The sequence below is a fragment of the Papaver somniferum genome, chromosome 10 (genome assembly GCF_003573695.1).
Source record: "Papaver somniferum cultivar HN1 chromosome 10, ASM357369v1, whole genome shotgun sequence".
NCBI lineage: Eukaryota > Viridiplantae > Streptophyta > Magnoliopsida > Ranunculales > Papaveraceae > Papaver > Papaver somniferum.
The window spans coordinates 135000912-135020696 of record NC_039367.1 but is presented as its reverse complement, the minus strand read 5'-3'; the positions used below and the strand labels follow the sequence as shown (position 1 = coordinate 135020696).

The 19785-nt window shown below is 35.7% G+C and overlaps 1 long non-coding RNA gene across 19 annotated transcripts; it reads left to right on the top strand.

Moving 5' to 3' along the window:
• The first annotated feature begins 14849 nt into the window (after positions 1 to 14849).
• LOC113315032 lies at positions 14850 to 18287 on the top strand. Of its 19 annotated transcripts, none has more exons than XR_003342699.1 (7): positions 14850 to 15506; positions 15751 to 15829; positions 16051 to 16393; positions 16837 to 16992; positions 17073 to 17131; positions 17658 to 17784; positions 17962 to 18287. It is a non-coding gene; the product is annotated as an uncharacterized LOC113315032 (long non-coding RNA). The 19 variants fall into 19 exon arrangements; XR_003342698.1 differs by having other exon boundaries at positions 15719 to 15829; positions 16055 to 16393; XR_003342691.1 differs by having other exon boundaries at positions 15719 to 15829.
• The last annotated feature ends 1498 nt before the right edge of the window (positions 18288 to 19785 follow it).

Sequence of the window (19785 nt, the reverse complement as noted above, 5' to 3'; positions counted from 1 at the left end):
CTCTAAAAAATCATATTAACCCTTTTCTTTCTCTTATTCTTTTGTTTTTCTTCCCGGTTCTCCTCTATGGAAATATTTTCTTCACGTTAACAACCTATCTCACGTTTCTTCTTTTTTTCACTAAATTGTTTATGTTATTTTTTCCTCCATCTATATCTTTTTCTTTTTCTTTTTCTTTCACGAAATTGATGGGTTTTTTCCAAGCATTTAACAAAGTAAAAATTATTAAATGATCCTAGAATTGTGTCTATTTGGTCATGTTGACTTAGTCCAATGACTCTAAGGTCCTTTTTAGTTTGATCTAAAAAAAAATAAGATTAATAATAAAAGTCATAGTTGGGATACTCTCACAAATTGAGGATACTAAAAAAAAAAAAAAAACATTACGAAGTAATTTGAGAAACCCCTTATTCATATAAAATTAGTAATGCCTAAATTATCCTTGAGTATCCCCATCTTAATTCACGAATTAAAACACAAACAAATCCTAGAAAACAAAAACAAATTCCTAACAAAGATACATTATATACGTATAATTTGTGAATGTGATAATGCCGGAGATGGATCAATAAGTAGGTATTATATATGGAAAAAAGTAAAATAAGATAACAAAGCTGTTGATTATCAGATTTGTTAACGTGGCGGTGAATTATCACATGGGAAACTCAAGGGTATTATGATTATTATTACATACATACTATCTTTGTGTGCCCTTGAAAGAGTCCAGAACATGTAAATTTGGTTTCTCGGAATTCACAGATTTTTCTTTTCCATGTACATATAGCCTGTCGTATTCCTAATTGCTAAATTTTTTGTCGTTAGATCACTCATGTGTGCAATCATAGATTCACAGCATCCCGCCCTATTTCTCATGGTCATTTAAATGCACACTCGGCATTGGTGTACCAGTAGTCGGTATTGCCTTCGTACCTATCAGCTATGCCGACTAACACTCGGTATTGCCTTCGAATTGATACCAGTGCCGACTGTGATTGTATAACCCAGATTTTAGCCTAAATTTTGATCCGTACCTTTTTTTCTATGAATCCCAACAGCCTATGTATGTTCATCTTCAAAAAGGAAGAGAGTTGCAGTTTGGCATTTAAAGAATGAAGGAGGATAGCAAGTGATTTAGTTTTCTTTTTAGTTTTTATTAGGGTAAGAGCGGTATTGACATTTCATCATTAGAAGAAATCCCCTCTTAGCTAAATTCTAGTCCCAAATAATCATGAGTATTCCCCAATTTGTGATGGTATCCCCCAATTGTGGGTTCTAATAATACCCATGTGGATGGCGTTATCAATTTTGAAACAATGTCAGAAATACATTTTTTTTCTTTTCTCTTTCTTCACAAAAATAAATAAAAAAGGTTAAAACTTAAATATCTTTTGAATCATAAGTCAAAAAATAATAAATTTTATATATTCGAAAAGCTCTCGATGAGACCTTTCCAACGAGTACCTTGTTTCTATATTTCGAGGCTTTTAATTTCTATATTATCCTATGACTGCTATACGAGTTCATTCTACAAAATGGAGTACTACTTGAATAAACTACCATACTAGTTAGTTCATTTTACAGAGTGAACTACCATACAAGTTCATTCTACAAAATGAACTACTATTACGAATTTATTTTTCCATATGAAATACCATTAAGAGTTCATTCTACGATATGAATATATATCACGAGTTCATTTCACAATATGAACTACTATTTACGACTTTATTTTTCAATATGAACTACCATAATGAACACCTATTACCAGTTCATTATATAATATGAACTACCATTATGAGTTCATTTTACAAAATGATACCATTCCTATAATATGAACTATCGTTATGAGTTCATTCTATAATATGAACACTTATCACGAGTTTATTCTACAATACGAACTACAATAATGAACTAGCAACTTCATTCTTCAAAACAAACTATTACTACGAGTTTATTCTACAAAATGAACTACAAGAACTAGAATGAACTATCATGCTCTAAAATAGTTTTCATTCTTGAGTATGAACTGCCACTATCTTGAAAAAGAATTAAAATTTCGAAACATAGTACCATGGGAATTGTTTGTGTAGATCTCGTCGAGTTTCCGAATATACAAAGTTTATTAATTTTTCAACTTATATTTTGAGAGATATTTAATTATAAGTTTGGTTTTTCGTTTATGCTAAGAATTGAGTGAAACTAGTAGAGAGAGATGATAAAAAAGAAGAAGATAGTACAACTATCTACAGTTCAAAACAGAAGAGGTTTTCTAGCCTTGGACGGTCGGATAACATTTTGAGAGACAAAAGTTGCATCTTACCATCTCAGTCTCATCCCAGACAAAGACATCCGACGAATGTAAGATTTGTAACCTCCTTCAATTATGGATATATGCATTGATAATCCTCATAATTAGTTCTTCACCAATTAAAAAAAATATATACTAACAAAAAAATCATTACCAATTAAATGCTACAACTACGTAAAACTCATATTTTCTGTTCAAAAAATAAATAAATTTGATTCATATTTTTTTAATATCAAATTACCCCCATCAACCTACAAAGAACAAATATTAGAACATTTGCGGTTACAACATGTAAAACCCTTATTTCTACCTTGAAATAAATTAACTATCTTTTATCAACTTGCAAGAACAAAGAGTATTATGCCAAAAATACAAAAAAAAAATCATTTTTATTTGACTCGCTGAAAAACAAAATTAAATACATACAGTGAGATCTATCCAAAAATGAATCACCAAAACTTTTCGCTTCAATCATATGCCTAATTTTAATTTTATTGAAAAAAATGGTAATTTAAAGCTCATAATTGACCTAATTAGGACATGTAGACTCGCAAAAACTTCCATTATTTGCATCCTTGCAAATAGGACAACAATCTAGTTTGGAATCACATTCCTTTTCAAAGCTATACTGACACTGAAACCTCAGTCTTTTCATAAACCTCCTTGACTTTTTGGGTGATTTCCTTTTTCTTCTGCATATACTATTTTTTTTTTATCTTCTTGATCCTGATTGTGTTTTTCTCCACAACAACACGATTGAGCATCGTCATCTAAACCTTCAATTATTGACCCATCACTATTACCAAATCCTTCTTTATTATCATGATTAACCTCCAGCTTCTCAACTCCCGATTTGGTGTTGCAAATATTGAATATTGAAAACGTGGAGAGTGGTGTTATATCTTCATCCAAATATGGTTGCAAATATCGATGAAGATTCAGCATAATGGTTTAACAACACAAAACAGTATCAAAGTCCACAAATATTTGGGAATCGACTAAAATATATTTTAGGGCAAAAAATAAATAAATTTACGTGGCATTTTTATCAGAAATTACTATCTCCCTCGATTAAAAGTTTAACCGAGTTAATTTATAACTATTTTGATGACAAATATCAAAGATTTTCATAGCCACAAGTTCTCATGGTCAAAATAAGTATGAGGATCCGTGGACACTCTTAGATGCGCACTATCATACATGATTGGTGTCATTTTCTCTACAAAACCCAAACGGTAATGATTTTAAATCTATTATTTTGATGATACGTTCCTCTTATAAGACTCTACATTCCTACCAAAAATGATCACTATTATCTACCCTTTTGAATACCAGTCGTTCGAAGTTAACGGTTGAAATTAAGATTGATAGATCGTGAGTTTTGGTATCTTGGATCATGATAATTTTTGGTAGGTATGTAGAGTCTTATAAGAGGAACATATCATCAAAATATTAGATTTAAAATCATTGTAGTTTGGGTTTTGTGAAGAAAATGGCGCAAATCATGTATGATAGTGCATCTATAAAAGTGTCTATGGATCCTCTCTCAATAAGTATTATCATAGTTTGTAGTATTTATTTAAATCATTATGACTAAAAATCATGCTGTCTCCTAGTATATCACGTGAATGAATGAGAGAAAACAAGAGAGAGAAAAGGGCATTTGGGATATTTTAAGGGGAAATTATCGTTTGGTCCTTTTTTAGGTGGTCCCAAGACTATTTGGTCCAGTGGGAAAAGGCGTTTCCTGTTTGGTCCATAATTATTTGAAAATATAAAATGGTTTAAATATTTGAGTCCCGACTGTCCGCCGCAGTGTGCCTACGATGACCCCGTTACTTTTACGATCATCTTGCCGCGAATTTAGCGTTGCTAACTTGTTGGAGTGCCCCGGGTTTATGTCAACATTACTAAGTATAGCAATTATACTTTAAAATTTCCACGCACCCTCATATTGCAGGTACCTAGCACACTGGAAACACGTTCAAAGTACCAATAATGTACTAAAAAAAACTTATATAAATTTACGCACGTACCGGCATGTGAGGCTTGACGTATAGATGTGCTCTCCGTTAGCACTTCCTTGTTTTGACCTGGAGTTAGTGACCAGCCACTTTGATGTTTCTCTTTCATAGAATAGCATTCTATTTATTTGTTTTCCACTTGTTAGAATGCAGGTACCACCAGTAGCTAACCAGGCACGTTAATTGCCTAGCTACTTCTGTCTTGCTTTGGAACATTTTGCTCCATCTCTTTGGTAAGATATTTCCATAACTCACTCGAATGCAGGCTGCTCTCATAACTTGTTAGGCACAATGATTGCCTACATGTTCTCGTACTGGCATAGAATTTGCTGATTCAAACCTCTTGTGCCTGCGAATAACGATTGTACGAAAATCTCCAGTGTACAGGTTTACCGGCTATAGCTTTTTGTCATATAGTTCCTTTTGCTTCATCTTTTATTGAAACATTTTACTCTTATTCTTGAAGTACTTCTGTCAAAACACTTCGTCTTTGTTTTTCTCTTTTCTAGAAAAACATTGCAACTATTTCCTCCCCAGGCGTTCGCTCTTTCAACCTTAGCCGCCCCCATTACTTTCCATAATACTGAAAAAGATGTCTTTTATTGTTCGACTTCTTTAAAAAAGTTGCTTTTGATTGCATGCTCGGGGTCACTTTAGCCGCCCCCAATATCTGTAGAGATATTCCCAAATAGAAAAGACGCCCCCATGTGAAGCAGGAACTAGATCTATTATATCCGTTCCTCACTTTCTAGGTGGCTTTGGGCTTATGATCAGGTATCTTTTTCGTTGCCATCTCATTTCTGGTTCCATCGTGATTTTTCCTTTTGGAATTTCCCTCAAGCGTGAGTAGAGACATTACAAAGACGCCCCCAACTGTAATAACCTGCAATAAAATTTTCTCACGTGCTAGACGAGACTTTTTTTCCACGTGGTGGACTTGTGATGCTCGAGAGCTAGTTGAGTCTTGAAAGGAATGTATTGTGTGCTTGCGGCTGGGGAAAGGATTTTTGCTCGCAACATAACAAGGCTGAAGCGTTCGCTGCTCGGGCAGGCTGGCAGTTTCTTATGTTAAGTACGAGTCTTTGGACCAATATCGGGCATTGGGCTCGTGGTTGAGACGAGACTTTATGCTTTCCAAGGTGCAAGTCTTTCATACTCGCGTGCAAAGCGAGATTTTATGCTTGCGATAAGAACAAGACTTATGCGCTCACGTGCAAGGTGCGGCTTTAGGTGCTTGCGATGTGATGCAAGGATAAATATTGAAGGGTGTAGGAAATCCTCATCTCGTACTCGATCATGTCGTTGATCACGAACCTCGAATCGATTATGTCGCTATCCACGAACCTCGAACTCGATCATGTTGTTGCCACAAGTGCACATAAAAGTTTCTCGAACACAGACATTTTTGCTTCGATGCTGTAGTGAATCGAAAGACGATTCGAACGAGCCAAAAATCACCCAATTCAGACATAAAATGAGGAAGTTATTGATGAAACAATATTTGCACGAAGCACACGTCAAGAACAACTAAAGGTTATTGAGTCATGTTTCATTGCACAAATGATGGTTCGCACAGTTGGTCAAGAGTGTAGAACACGAGTGCGTGGTCACGCGTTCCAATCCTAACTCGCGCATATTTTTCTTCCTTTTCTTGAAAGGAAGCGTGGCACACTATGCTGACTAGGACGCTCCGCTAACGTGTCATCGTGACTGTGATGACGTGGCATCACAAGAGGAAACATTTCTGAATCTTATTGACGTGGCAGCCATGCTGGACAATGACGTGGATGATGTCTGGATGCTGACGTGGCATTACAGTCAGCGATGATATTGTATGATACGAAGGTGATGATGTGGCGTCTTGTTGACGTGGCATCATCTGTCGCTGACGTGTTATACGGTTATTGTACAGATGGTGCTGACGTGGCGACAGATGTGATGCTGACGTGTTGGTCGCTGAGTGGATCCTGTCGCTGATGCGGCAACTGGTCGACCCGAACGGTCTAAACCGAGTTTGGTTGGTCAATCTGGAACTTTTGACACGTGTCTAGATTTGATAGGTTAAAGCTTTCTGAACCGGTTTGGTGCATCGAAAGCTTGATGTGTTGCTTGATAGCGTACGGATCAGATCCTTTGAATCCAACGGATCCGAGTTGCTGGATCTGGAGCTGCACCTGAGGCTGGATGAAGATAACAGCGACGCTTTCTGTAACAATTATTTGTGTTACTATTTCTGGATTTTGTAACACTTCTGCTACTGCTTCTTCAACTGTTTCGCAACGGTTTTATTCTTTGCAACAGTTACGTAGGAACCCTAATTTTTTTTTCTTTCTCTTTTGCAGCTGATTTTTGCATGGAATTTCGTGCAGATCTCTTCCGCACCTCTCTCAATGATAAAACACGATTCTTTCACTCGAATCCCCTTAGTCGGCGCCAATGTTTGTACCCAAAATAAATTCTACCCAATGTTTGTCCTCAATAAACCCATGGGTTGGTTTCCTCAATAAACCTCCGGACTTCCTCAATAAGTCCGCTCTGGGCTTCCTCAATAAGCCCTGTGGGTTTCCTCAATAAACCCACGGGTTGGCAATATCAAATAGCTTGTACGGTTCGCACGTACACTATTTTAATAGGGTACAAACATGCCTCCTTCAAGAACTTGAACTCCTGTAAAAGTTAGATTTGGAGGTTAGTGAACTCGAGAGTTCCTTTCACCCTGCTGAACCATCTTTCTTTATTGGAAACTTGACCTTGACGTCTAATTTGAAAAACGTCCATATCTTCTCGTCTTGTCTTAGTAACTCATCGCTCCATAATTAACACAATCTTCTTCGAGTGGCTCTTCTTCTTCTTTCTCGTTCTTTTCTTCAAAAACACCGGATGAAGACGTAGTCTTTTTCTTCGCCTTCGTCTTGGGTGTGTGAGACTTCATGTTTGTTTGTAGCGCAGCCACTTTTTCTTCCGTAGTTTGTGGTCGCTTTGCTTAGGATCATCAACTGACTTTCCCATCTTTGGTTCCCTTGTTCTTCTAACGTCTTCTAGCTTCTCGAGTACCTCACCAAGCTAATGTAGAGAAACCTGACCATAAACCACTGGGATCTACCCTATAAACTAACCTTTCTCCGATGCCAACTTGATACGTATTGATCTCTGTACCTTGGTGACTATTATTACAGAGGCGGAATTCAGGATAATAATAGACGAAAACTAGAAAACAGAAGACACAAGAATTCGAAAAAATATATCTTTTCTAGATTATGAACAAGAAAACGATTACAATGCTCTATTTTTTACGCTTTAGGTAAATAACCTTAAATTGTTTACTAAGCTTGCATTTACAATAATAATTGTCTCACAAACATATCTCTAGGTGATTTGTGTCACAAACCTCCTTCCTTGTCTAGGTGTGTCTGTATCACAGACCACACTCTAGATGTCCTTAGCTATGAGCTAAATATATCTATTTATAGCTTTAACGGTTTCCCAAACCTTCTAGGAATCTATTTCCTTATCTAGGAATAATTCCTTTTCTAGGTATATTTCCTTATTTAGGAATGTTACCTTGCCTAGGAAGTATTTCCTTATCTAGGTATACTTTCTTACTTTGGTTTGGTTTCTCAAACCTCTTAAGAATATAATTTCCTTCTATAGGAATACTGCCTTAAATCAGTAATCCCTCATAAGTTACAATTATATCGTCAATTCGTTTTGAGGATCACTAGTTCCCGAAGGGAGGAAGATACAAATGTATCAAAAATCAAATAACACCGGGGACGTTTTAACTTGGTCTTGAAAACGACAACAAGAGTTCTCTTGGGTACATGAATCACTACCTTAGATTTTACCAGGCGATGCACCTTCCTATAATCCATCAGATGACAACAAAATAACGTCGACCATCTTTTTCGGTTGGTCCTCCCTTGGTACGGATTGGATAATAATCAACACGGATGGACGCCAGAGGTCATCCGGGTATTGCGGGTAAAGTTTTTATCTACAGAGACTCATAAATAAGAACTGCGATGACACTTGCACAACCTTCGAGGATTACGACTACTCTAATAGCTGAAACCTGAGCAATGATGTTGGCATCCAGAACGACGACGGAAAGGCAATGGCCTAAAGTGATTTTCGAAACTGATTCAGAAAATCTCCTTCGATTCGTTAGATATCCTGCTACTCCACCTTGGTATGTATCAAAAATGGTGACTGAAATTGTTAGAGCATCTCTCGGTCGAACTAGTAAGTTTTGCTATCTCAAGCTTGTTGTAGATGTAGAAAACTATATCTTAATTTTTAGTCTACTAAAATCAAGTCTGAGATTAAAATTATAGTATAGTAGTTGGGTATCAAACACCACTGGATAACCCTCGAACAATCTCCCTCTTCGCAATTCCATATACTGAAGTTATATGAGACAACTAGTATATAATTCCTTAACACTTTTTCCATAATTAAATGATGAATTTAACAATACTAGAGACACGTAAAAAAACTTCGTATGTTATGTTTTCAACATAAACAACTTGAAAGAAACGTAGATAGAAATGGAACAAGTCAAATTTGTGCTACTAAGCTAAAATAAAAGGATGATGAGTTTGTTGATGTCGATACGTCGATAGGTTTTTTAGAGTAACACGAGCGAGTCTCAATATTTATATTATTCCCAGTATAACCTAACGAAATTGACTCTAGTAACCAAATCAAGCAGTTTCGAGTTTTGGAACTATACGACAACCAAACTTGACATACCAACACTTGGTGAATTCAACCGAACAATGCTCTAACAATCTCCCACTTTGTTAATTTTAGTGATAAAACTCTTTACATATATATGAGAACACCAAAATTAAGATACCAAGATATTAAATGACATAACAATCTCTTAACTCTATCTTCATACGCTTGATTCCTAGTTTCAACGACATAGAGTCCTACAAATATTAAAAAATAAATGTCATTGTTGAAGCATTTGAATAACAATAAATTTATTCCCCTAAAGATAGGCTAGCAGATATCCAATCAGAACATATATTGTTATAGCATTGCTCGGTTGAACCCACCAAGCGTTGGTATGTCAAGTTTGGTTGTCATATTTTAGTATCAAAACTCAACTAGAGTCGCTTGATTAAATGTACTAGAGTCAACTTCGTTTAGGTTAAACTAGAAATTCTAGGAATGTTGAGACATACAAGTATTACCTTGAAGACCTGAAAATCGTGAAGACGTATCGACTACAATGAAGACATCATCCTTTTGACTTGTTTCCATTTCTGTCGTTACTTTCAGGTCATTTAAAATTAAAAACATAACCTGCGGGGTTATATTTAATACTCTAGTATTAGATTTGGTCATTTTATTATGATCAAAGTGTTAGGGAAGAATATTTGATTACGAAGTATAACGTTTATCTTTTGAACTTCGTAAATGCGACATCAACATAATCTATGAAACTTGTTACCTGATTATGTATTGGATATATGTGTGATATCATTCTAGGAAACTATGTTTGATTACATATGTTTAAAGAAGTACATATACGAAACTTGTTTCGTAATCGAAAAGAAATCAATAGGTGTTTTGGTCCGATTTTCAATGAAGATTTATCGGGTGACCAATTCGAATCTATGTAAGAAATTTGGTAGAACCGATCTTAACTTACATTAAGAGTTATGGTAGAACCGATCTTTACCTACTTTGGGATACACGGTAGAGCCGATTTTAACTTATGTTGAGAGTCTTGGTAGAACCGATCCTTACCTATATTGGGATACATAGTAGAACCGACCCTAGATTTTGTTGGGACTCTTGGAAGGACCGATCCTTACCTATATTTGGAGTCATGGTAGAACCAATCCTACCTATTGTTGGGATTCATGGTATAACCGATCCCTACCTATCTTTGGAGACTTGGTAGAACCGATCTTAACCCATGCTAGGAGCCATGGTATCCAACATTCACATATTACTTACAGTTCTGTGTGAGTTTGGAATTAGGGTTTACTAAATAGGAAAGTTTCATATGTCGACATAATTTGAACATGTATATAATTCTTATTTTTAATTATTCAAAGATATTCTTTGATACTCAAGGTGATCTCACACCGAAGTATTGAGAATATTTTAAATAAGATTTTCGATTATATGTTTTTGATTTTCCAGCAATCAAAACATATCTCTTGGAAAGTTATATTTGTTAAGTGTTAAACTAATATTAGATATTTTCTAATGAGAGATTTCGGGATTACAGGTTGGATATTATTTGGAAATATGAAAACCTTAAGTACCTATTGCATATCTTGAGAATATTTTCGGTTTTGAATTTCCTTGTTGTATAAACAACCTTGGTCTATAAATAGTTGAGTTTTCATTTGTTGCAAACTATCCTAAGATCCAGGAAAATTTCATTCGTGTTGTTTCTGGTGAAGCCGTCTATCCAGAGAGGAAAGTACCCTAATTAGGCGAAATCTATTACGACTTCTAGTTTAAAGACTTTTATGGGATCAAGAAGCTCTATGGGTACCGTTGGAGGGAAACTAGATAATTGCATTGTTATTTTAGTTTTCCATTATTGATTTGATTGACTAACGGTTGTTGAAACTTTGATTGCACCTAGTTTGATTATTCTTAAGAGCCTTCTCTTCTGACATAAGGGTCACTCCAACTAGATCAAAGTATTGACGGGATCTTTAGAATTGTTTTTAGATCTAAAGACAACTTATGATCATCCATTATTAATAGACTCCATTCTGTATGTGATCGATCATAAATGGATTCAAGTTTGTATTGGCAATTGAAGATTTGAAGACAAGAAGATTTTTCTTATTGGTTTTCGTATCTCGTGATTTGTGCACACATCTTGATCAGTTGGGATCCGACTTAGATTAGATTTATCTTTGATAGATTTGATCATATAGTCGTATAGATCGGCAACTATCATTTGGTGGTATTCTTCAGTATATGAATATTTCACATGCATTGCTATATCAAGCATGTTTGTCAATATTAGTGATCAAAACTATATGTTTTGATTTCTAGTATACTTATGACTAAGTCTCGGTCTAGGATAGTTAGGAATAGTTGAGCTCCAGACTCCATGGCGATTATCTTGCAAAGACGAAGAACTACTCAAGGAACCGGTGGAACTTCATCCGACTAAAAGGTATGCGGAGACTTGAACTCATATTGTCACTCAAAATTCTATCTACTCTATCTCCTACTCTTGAGACAACATTCGTATAAGTATGACAGTTTTCATACATACACACTTGCTATTTCGAGCCGAGTTTACTCGCCTATCTTTTTCTCGAAATACGTATTGGTAATATTTTGCTTTAACCATCTTCATCTTTACCCGTGACGAAAGTCATGATGATGTTCCAATCTTGAAAATATCTTTGATGACGATAGTCGATTCTTTATGTCTAACGACTGTTATAACATTATAGAAGAATGTTTCAATGATTGAAATGTAGAGTTTAGAATATGTAAGCACTTAGTGTGTTCGCACATTTGTGTATAAATCCATGTGCCGGAAACCAAGTGCGCGCGTATGTGTGCATGCGGTATTGGTTAAGGAGACAGGTTGGGTATGCGTACCCGTACGCATACTGGCGGAAGTTCACGTCCGTGAAATTCTGCTGGGTTTGAAGTTTACAAACTCAAAACCCAGTCACCTTACGGAACTTTTTCACCCGAAAAAGTCTGCTGAGTTTGGAAACTAAAACCAACTCAAAATCCGGTAGCTAAGATACGCATACCCGTACGCGTACCCAAGCTGGTTATCTCTCAAATCGGTAGTTCATGGACTTAAAACAATAAATTATAAGGAATGCAATCTTTGCAAACCGTGGGTATATTGTTCATGAATTGATTCAAATGAATCAAACCGATTTTGTTTCAATTGTGTCTATGTATAAAGACCTAAGCAATTGAACAACTCTTGAACTAGTTCTTATGAGTCATTTGAACTAGTTATGAGAAAGATGAATACAATTGATATGAAAGCACTCATATGGCTAACCATTGGTAAACCATTTGTGAACCAACCAATGTACACGTTTAGGTACGGTTACTCAAACCTAAATGAATATATTTCATTTGTGTGTGACAAGCTCAGTTTCGATCTAACGGTTGAAAGATATTAGCTTGGATAAATCAGGTTTTTCATCTGACGGTGAATATTGAATGCTTTGTTACCAAGGTAACTTGGATTGCAAACCCTGATTTGAAAACTATATAAGGAGACGTCTAACAACTGTGCAAAACTAATCCCCACACCTCCTATGTGATACTAGTTGGTTTGCTAGAGTTGATTCTCCTTTAATCGTAGGTTTCTTCTCGAGACCCTGTCGATTAACGACTGAAAGACTTCATTGGGATTGTGAAGCCAGACGAAACTACTTCTCTTGTAGTTGAGCGATCTGATTTTGCCATTTTCTATCATACGAGTTCAATTGGAATAATTGACTTGAGACTATATCTCCGATAGGGCAAGATAAAAAGAAATCACAAACATATTCGTCTCATCGTTTGTGATTTCGCAATATATAGTTTCGCTACCATACGATTTAGATTATTGTGAGGTGATTGATAATACTAGGCTGTTCTTCGGGAATATAAGTCCGGTTTATCAATTGGTTCTTGTTCACCTTGATTTTTATCAAAAGACAGAACAAAATTTTTAGGTTTATCTGTGGGAGACAAATTTATCTATCTTCGTAGACTTTTCTGTGTGATACAGATTTGTTTATTAAAGTCTTCGACTTTGGGTCGTATCAACTCTTAGTTGTGGGTGAGATCAGCTAAGGGAATCAAGTGCGTAGTATCCTGCTGGGATCAGAGACGTAAGGAGCGCAACTGTACCTTGAATCAGTGTGAGATTGATTAGGATTTAACTACAGTCCAAACCGAAGTTAGTTTGTAGTAGGCTAGTGTCTGTAGCGTCTTAATACAGTGTGACGTTCAATCTGGATTAGGTCCCGAGGTTTTTCTGCATTTGCGGTTTCCTCGTTAACAAAACTTCTGGTGTCTGTGTTATTTCTATTCCGCATTATATTTTGTTATATGATTGAAATATCACAGGTTGTGCGTTGTATCTATCAATAGTGAAATCCAACCTTTGGTTGTCGATTGGAAATTGATTGATCCTTGGACATTGGTCTTTAGTGTCGTCCAAGTTTATCATCCTTGTATTTGATAAAGACTCGCAAATTCCTATTTGCTTGAGTAAAGATCAAATCAAGTAAGAGAGATATTAACTCCTCGATATACTTTTCTCTAGATTGAGTCTGACTATCCAGTTGATTCTATAGAAAGTATATTGGACTTAGTCCATATATATTGCTAATCGAAATATTGGGTGAGGTTGTTAGACCCCCGCATTTTCAATTGGTATCAGAGCAGGCAAACACGTTAAAGACCTTATCAGTCTGTGTTTGTAAGCAATCTGATTAGATGGACAGTAAAGTCTCTATAAACGCTTCACCAGGAATTCATCACAATCTTAGAGAATGTTCTAAAAACCTTGTCATTCTCCAAAGGAAGTTGAATAAAAAATCCGGATCAATCGTGATCTTGCTGCAGAAATTGCAAAGCATAAGGATTTGAAGTCAAGTGTTATTTTATTTTTTTCTGAATCATATTTCATTAATAATAAAAGGAGGGATTACAAGATATTTTCTTCCATATAGGTAACCCATTACAAGATCTAAATAAAAAAAGAGAAAGAACTGGAAACTACATTTGCATCAGCCCATTTTCAAGCCCAAACTAGGAAAAGAGAAAAGAAACTGAGAAACTACATTTGCTTCAGTGATAAATTTTTTAAAAGAATTCCTTATTCTTAGCAGAACCTGTAGTATTCCACTCCTGGTAGTTCAATTCTGGTTAGGAAGGAAGGTCTCCCCATGACAACTTGCCTTTCACCAGCTGCCAAATTAGCACCTCTTTTAGCTGTTGAATCTGCAGAGAAATTTTCTTCTCTGAAGCCGTGCATGTAAATGATAGATGATATTTTACTGGTAGCTTTAACCCATCTCATGTGAAGTGTTAAACAAAGTATATACTTTGGAAAGCTTGATAGAAGGAAGAACTTCTTAAATAAGATTATTGATGTTAACCCTTGTATGTTTTGTAAGACTCACACTACAAAAATATCGACTTTTTGCCACAGTTTCATACTACTCGTGGCTATTGATGATATTTATCCACGACTTAGCCTGGAACGTGGTAGTTGATCACTTATTTGCCACGACTCGTAGAGTATTTGCATCGGGCTGGCAGTAGACTCATATTTGGATGCTCCGGAGGTATCATAGCTTTTTAGTCACGACATAGGAGGCCGTGAGAACTGGTGGGCTTTTGCAACGGCTGGTCGTGGCTATATTAGAAAGAAACTGCCCATGTCATAAGCAAAAATCCCCGCCGAATGAGAATTCGACGCACGTTCTTAACTGAAAAATGAAATAACATAACCTACCACTTCTCCTTCTTCTTTTCCTCCTAGCTGTCGTTACTATCGTCCAACCACCATAAAAAACAAAAAAATTGTGTCTCTCCTTTCCCATGGGAAGAAAATACCTAATTTTAAACTTCAATTATTCATCTCCTACTCGATTGTTCCAACCCTACGAGAGAATCATTCCTACCTTCTATCAATCATTCGCTTTAAAAATCCTAAATCGTGTTAACCAACTAAACCCTAAATACCATCAAAATTAAATCAAAACCGAACCAATTGTTTTGAGTTTTCTCCTGATTCTTTTTTCTTGTTCTTCTTCTTCAGCGAAACCTGGATGATGATTAGTCCTGTTACAAACCCTAGATACTAAAATTTCATAGGGTAAGGGATATCTCCTAATTTGTTTCCTTCTCTTATAAATCTAAAATTCTTCTAATTTATGTCTGAGTCTGGCTGTTATATTTCTTGTTCATTATGATTTTGTAATTCAATTTTGAAATTTAACCTATCTTAGTTTGATTTTTCCTCATTTATGGACATGGATTTCGTAATTGCATGAATTGATGATTATATACGGAAGAAGAGGAAAAGGAAAAATATGAGAGAATAAGATCGATAGAAGTGGTGGTGGTGGTTTTTAAACTTCATCAGAAAAAGATGAACATCCTAAAGATTGGTAGGATGGAGTTATCTAGAAGGACTATTAAAATTGGTATTGGTTTTGGTTTTCGTTTATGTTATTATACATCTGCATTATGTATTCATGGATTATTGACCTACTGTTATGGTTTATGTAATATCAATGATCTTGTTTGTTGTGTTATTTTGATTTTGTTTCATATTGATAGAATATAGACACAGCTATACTGTGTAACCAAATTGGAATCTCCTGAGGTTAATATAAAATATTTTTGTTCCGTGAAGTTGATGAAACTGCAGTGTTGCATCATATTCAGATTAAAGCTTTATCTTTGAAGTAACTTCGTGCGAACTATAAGAATGTTCTGGGCTTCTGGCAATACAGTCTTTACTTTCGTAAGTTTCTTAGGCAGCTGTAGCTTTTATACAAGGCTTAAATTTTGGGTATATATATTTTAGAGCTCTTCTTATCTTTTTTTGATCAGCTTTAGAGCTCTTCTTATCAAGAGGATTATATCTTTCCATTTTCTATGATTGATCTGAATTTCTGTATTCCTTTAATAACCTCGTATTATTTATGGATAAACCCAAGACTTTTGATTGATGAATTGATCCAGTCAGGTGTAGTTCCTCGTTTTGTTCAGTTTCTTCAGAGGGAGGACTTTCCACAACTTCAAGTGGATAGATACTTGCTCTGAAATTGAGTTAGGTTTTCCCCTTCTTTATATTTGAATACAATTAATTAAGTAAATAACGATTTAGTGAAACATTTTAGCTTTCTCCTTCTTTTGTATGCACTGATTTATCATGATTTTGATTTTTGAACAGTTTGACGTGGCTCTGGCTCTAATGAACATTGCTTCTGGAACCTCAGAGAAAACCTAAGTGATCATTGAGCAGGGAGCTATCCCAATCTTTTTGGCGCTTCTCAGTTCCCCCAGTGATGATGTTCGAGACCAGGTAACTTGATAATAAAGACATAATGAGTGGAGTTTCTTTAATATTATTTCTTATTTGTATAACTTGGCTTGATTTTTCTAATTTAAAGGATGGGATGAGGTGAAGCTACTTTCCATGTGTAAGCAAATGGGGCTTAAGACTAACAATTTCGTGTTTCTTTAAAAAAAAAAGTCTAGGCTGTATGGGCACTTAGAAATGTTTCCGGCGATTCACTTAAATGCCGAGATCTTGTTCTTAGCCACGGGGCCTTGATTCCTTTGTTAAATCAATTAAATGAGCATGCCAAACTTTCTATGCTGATAAATTCTACCTGGATTTTATCTAATTTTTGTCGGGGCAAGCCACAGTCGCCAGTTACAACTACTGTTAGGGTGGTTTACGGTGTCCTGCTTGGCATCCCTAATAGAAACTAAATTTTCTTTGTTGGTCAATTCCTTGTACAGACAAAGCCTGCACTCCCTTCTATTAAGCGTCTTATTAACTCCACTGATGAAGAAGTACTTACAGACTCGTGTTGGGCCCTTTCTTATCTGACGGTACAAATGAAACCAAGTTGTTATTGAGGTTGGTGCATGTCGCCGACTTGTTGAGTTACTGCTGTAAGTATCACTTTATTGTATTATGTTTCTAGACTCTGCTAGATGTATAGTATGTAATTTGAGAGAAATTTCTTTTGCAGTCACCCATCTCCTACTGTACTCATTCAATATTGTTACTGGAGATGATCGTCAGCCCCAGGTACTAATGACTTAGTTTATCTTGTATCCTTATGAAATGAGATGAACTGTTGTATTTAAAATTGTTTTCATTTTTGGTATGTTGGCTTATGTTTTGTTTTTCCCTTCTATCTAGTGTATCATTGAACTTTAAGCACTTCCCTGCCTCATGAACCTGTTGACACAACCAATAAAAAAGTATAAAGAAAGAAGCTTGCTGGACTATAACTTAGGATGTTTTGTGTTGTATAAACATCCTACAAAACTACTACAAGATTGAATCCTCAACCACTGCACTTGACAAGAACCTGGGATTACCCACCTCTATCTCGTCGGTTGGAAAGAGCATCCAGGACATAGCCTTAAAATATATGGGGTAAACATGTACACACCGTAATCAATTATATCACCCTCCTGAATAAAAAAACTAAAATAAGTTATGTGGAGAACGATGAAAACATAATAAACCAGTTGAAGCTATGAAACAGTGTAACACTTTATTATGTTTGAAAAAGTTAGCTAATATGTTTTGTCGTTGTTTCCAGCAGTAATGTTTGAGATAGTCCATCTTCTCAAATTTATATACATCTAGTGCTTGGTAGAAAAAGGGGAGTTTCTCCTATTTTTACTTAAAAATGTCGACGTGTATCCATCTTCTCTTCAGTCTGCAACAAAGTAAGGTTTTTTTTGCTCCTCGACTTTCATTTATAAACATCTTCGTTTTGATGAACACAGAGCTTTTGATTTTTTTAGTATTAGTGTATCACTTTGCATATATCAGTTTTTTACTTTTATAAAAATCTTAGCATGCTCTGAAGCTATGGAACACTAATGTGTCATGTTGCTTAACAGTTCATTCCCTACTGATATTATAAGACTGGATGAAGATATCATGTCACCTCTTGCTGGGAGGAGAAGTAACTTCATACTTATGAGAGGTTATATTTCTGGAAACACATCCAAACTCCTGGATAGACCAATCTGCAAGTGAAGGAATGTTATGTCATCCATCTGTTTGTCATTTTAATTTTATTTTTAACCTTCAACTATGTCATTTGTTGGAAACTCAGCACTAGACTTGAATTTCTGCGGTGTTAAGATTTTCTGTGTTGCTTGAATGTAATAAATTTAGACCTTGTAAATCTTTTTTGAATGAATAAATGATGTTGTTGGAAAGATTGCAGTGTAATAAATATCCTTTACAGGTCAATTTGAAACTGTTAACTACAAATTATAACTGAAATGGCCTTCTATAACAACATAACGGTAGCAAGTAGTTGAACCATTAGCCACCTGCTGGTATATATCATAACAAACTACCACAAACGTGTGCATCCTGATTTTTAATCAGTCACGACTGTAACCGTGGCAAATGGCCTTGTACCAATAGACACGGGAAAGAAACCGTGGCAACATACGTGGCAAATAGTATTATCCACTGGAGTATTTGTTACGGGACACCAGTCGTGGCAAGATATCTTTTGCCACGGATTTTTGATCAACCGCCACGGTCATATGCCGTCACTAAAACTCAGTATTTTTGTAGTGTCACAATCTAGATCAACATACATGTACATGTTTTCAGAAAAGTATAAAAGTTGCGAAAAATCTTCAAAAGAAAGCTGAACAATTGTTTACTTGTCTGAAAAGGAGTACAATGCTAACAAGAATTTCTAAACAGAAAAGTAGAATTAGTATGAGAGCTTTTGCTTTAAAATCAACATCACCTTTTCAATGGTTTCTCGATAGTGGTTGTAGCCGACATATGACTGGTGACCTTTTATGGTTTGTTTCCATAGGCGATTTTGAAGGAGGACCAGTTACGTTCGACGATGGGAGTTGTTGCTACATTAGCAAGAAGGGTACAATCAAGCTTCCCGGCGTTCCAGAAATCAATGATGTAGTCTATGTCAAAGGTATGACTGCAAATCTTCTTTCTATTAGTCAAATTTGTGACAAAGGCCATAGAGTTGTCTTCAATGCAAATGGATGTGACATTGTAGACAAAACTGGTAAAGTAATTTTTCAAGGAACTCGTGGTAAAAACAACTGTTATCTCCTCGATACTCAGTTTAGTAATTGCTGCAATTTGACTAAGGTGGAATCTACACATCTTTGGCATGAGCGTTTTGGTCACATCAATTATCATCTTAACTAAGATCATTAACAAAGAACTTGTTAGAGACGTTCCCAAAATCAATGCAAAGATAGATGGTGTATGTGGTGCCTGTCAAAAGGGTAAACAAACGAAAGTTCACCATAAGTCATCTCGAGATATTCTCACTAAAGCCCCACTTGATTTAATTCATATGGATCTCTTTGGACCAATCCAACAATCTACTATTGGAGGAAAGAAGTATGCTTTAGTTATGGTAGATGACTACACCAGATTCACCTGGGTAGCATTTCTTGCTCACAAGAATGAAACCCTTGGTGAGTTTAAGATTATTGTTAATAGAATCCATAATGAACAAGGTCGCAAACTAAAGAAAATTAGAAGTGACTGTGGCATTTAATCCAAAGACACCAAAGTATTTGAATTTTGTGATAAACTGGGGATTATTCAACAATACTCACCACCCATTACTCCTCAAGCTAATGGAGTTGCAGAAAGAAAGAATATGAATATTCAGGAAATGGCCAGGGTCATGCTTCATAACAAAAACCTACCTCTAA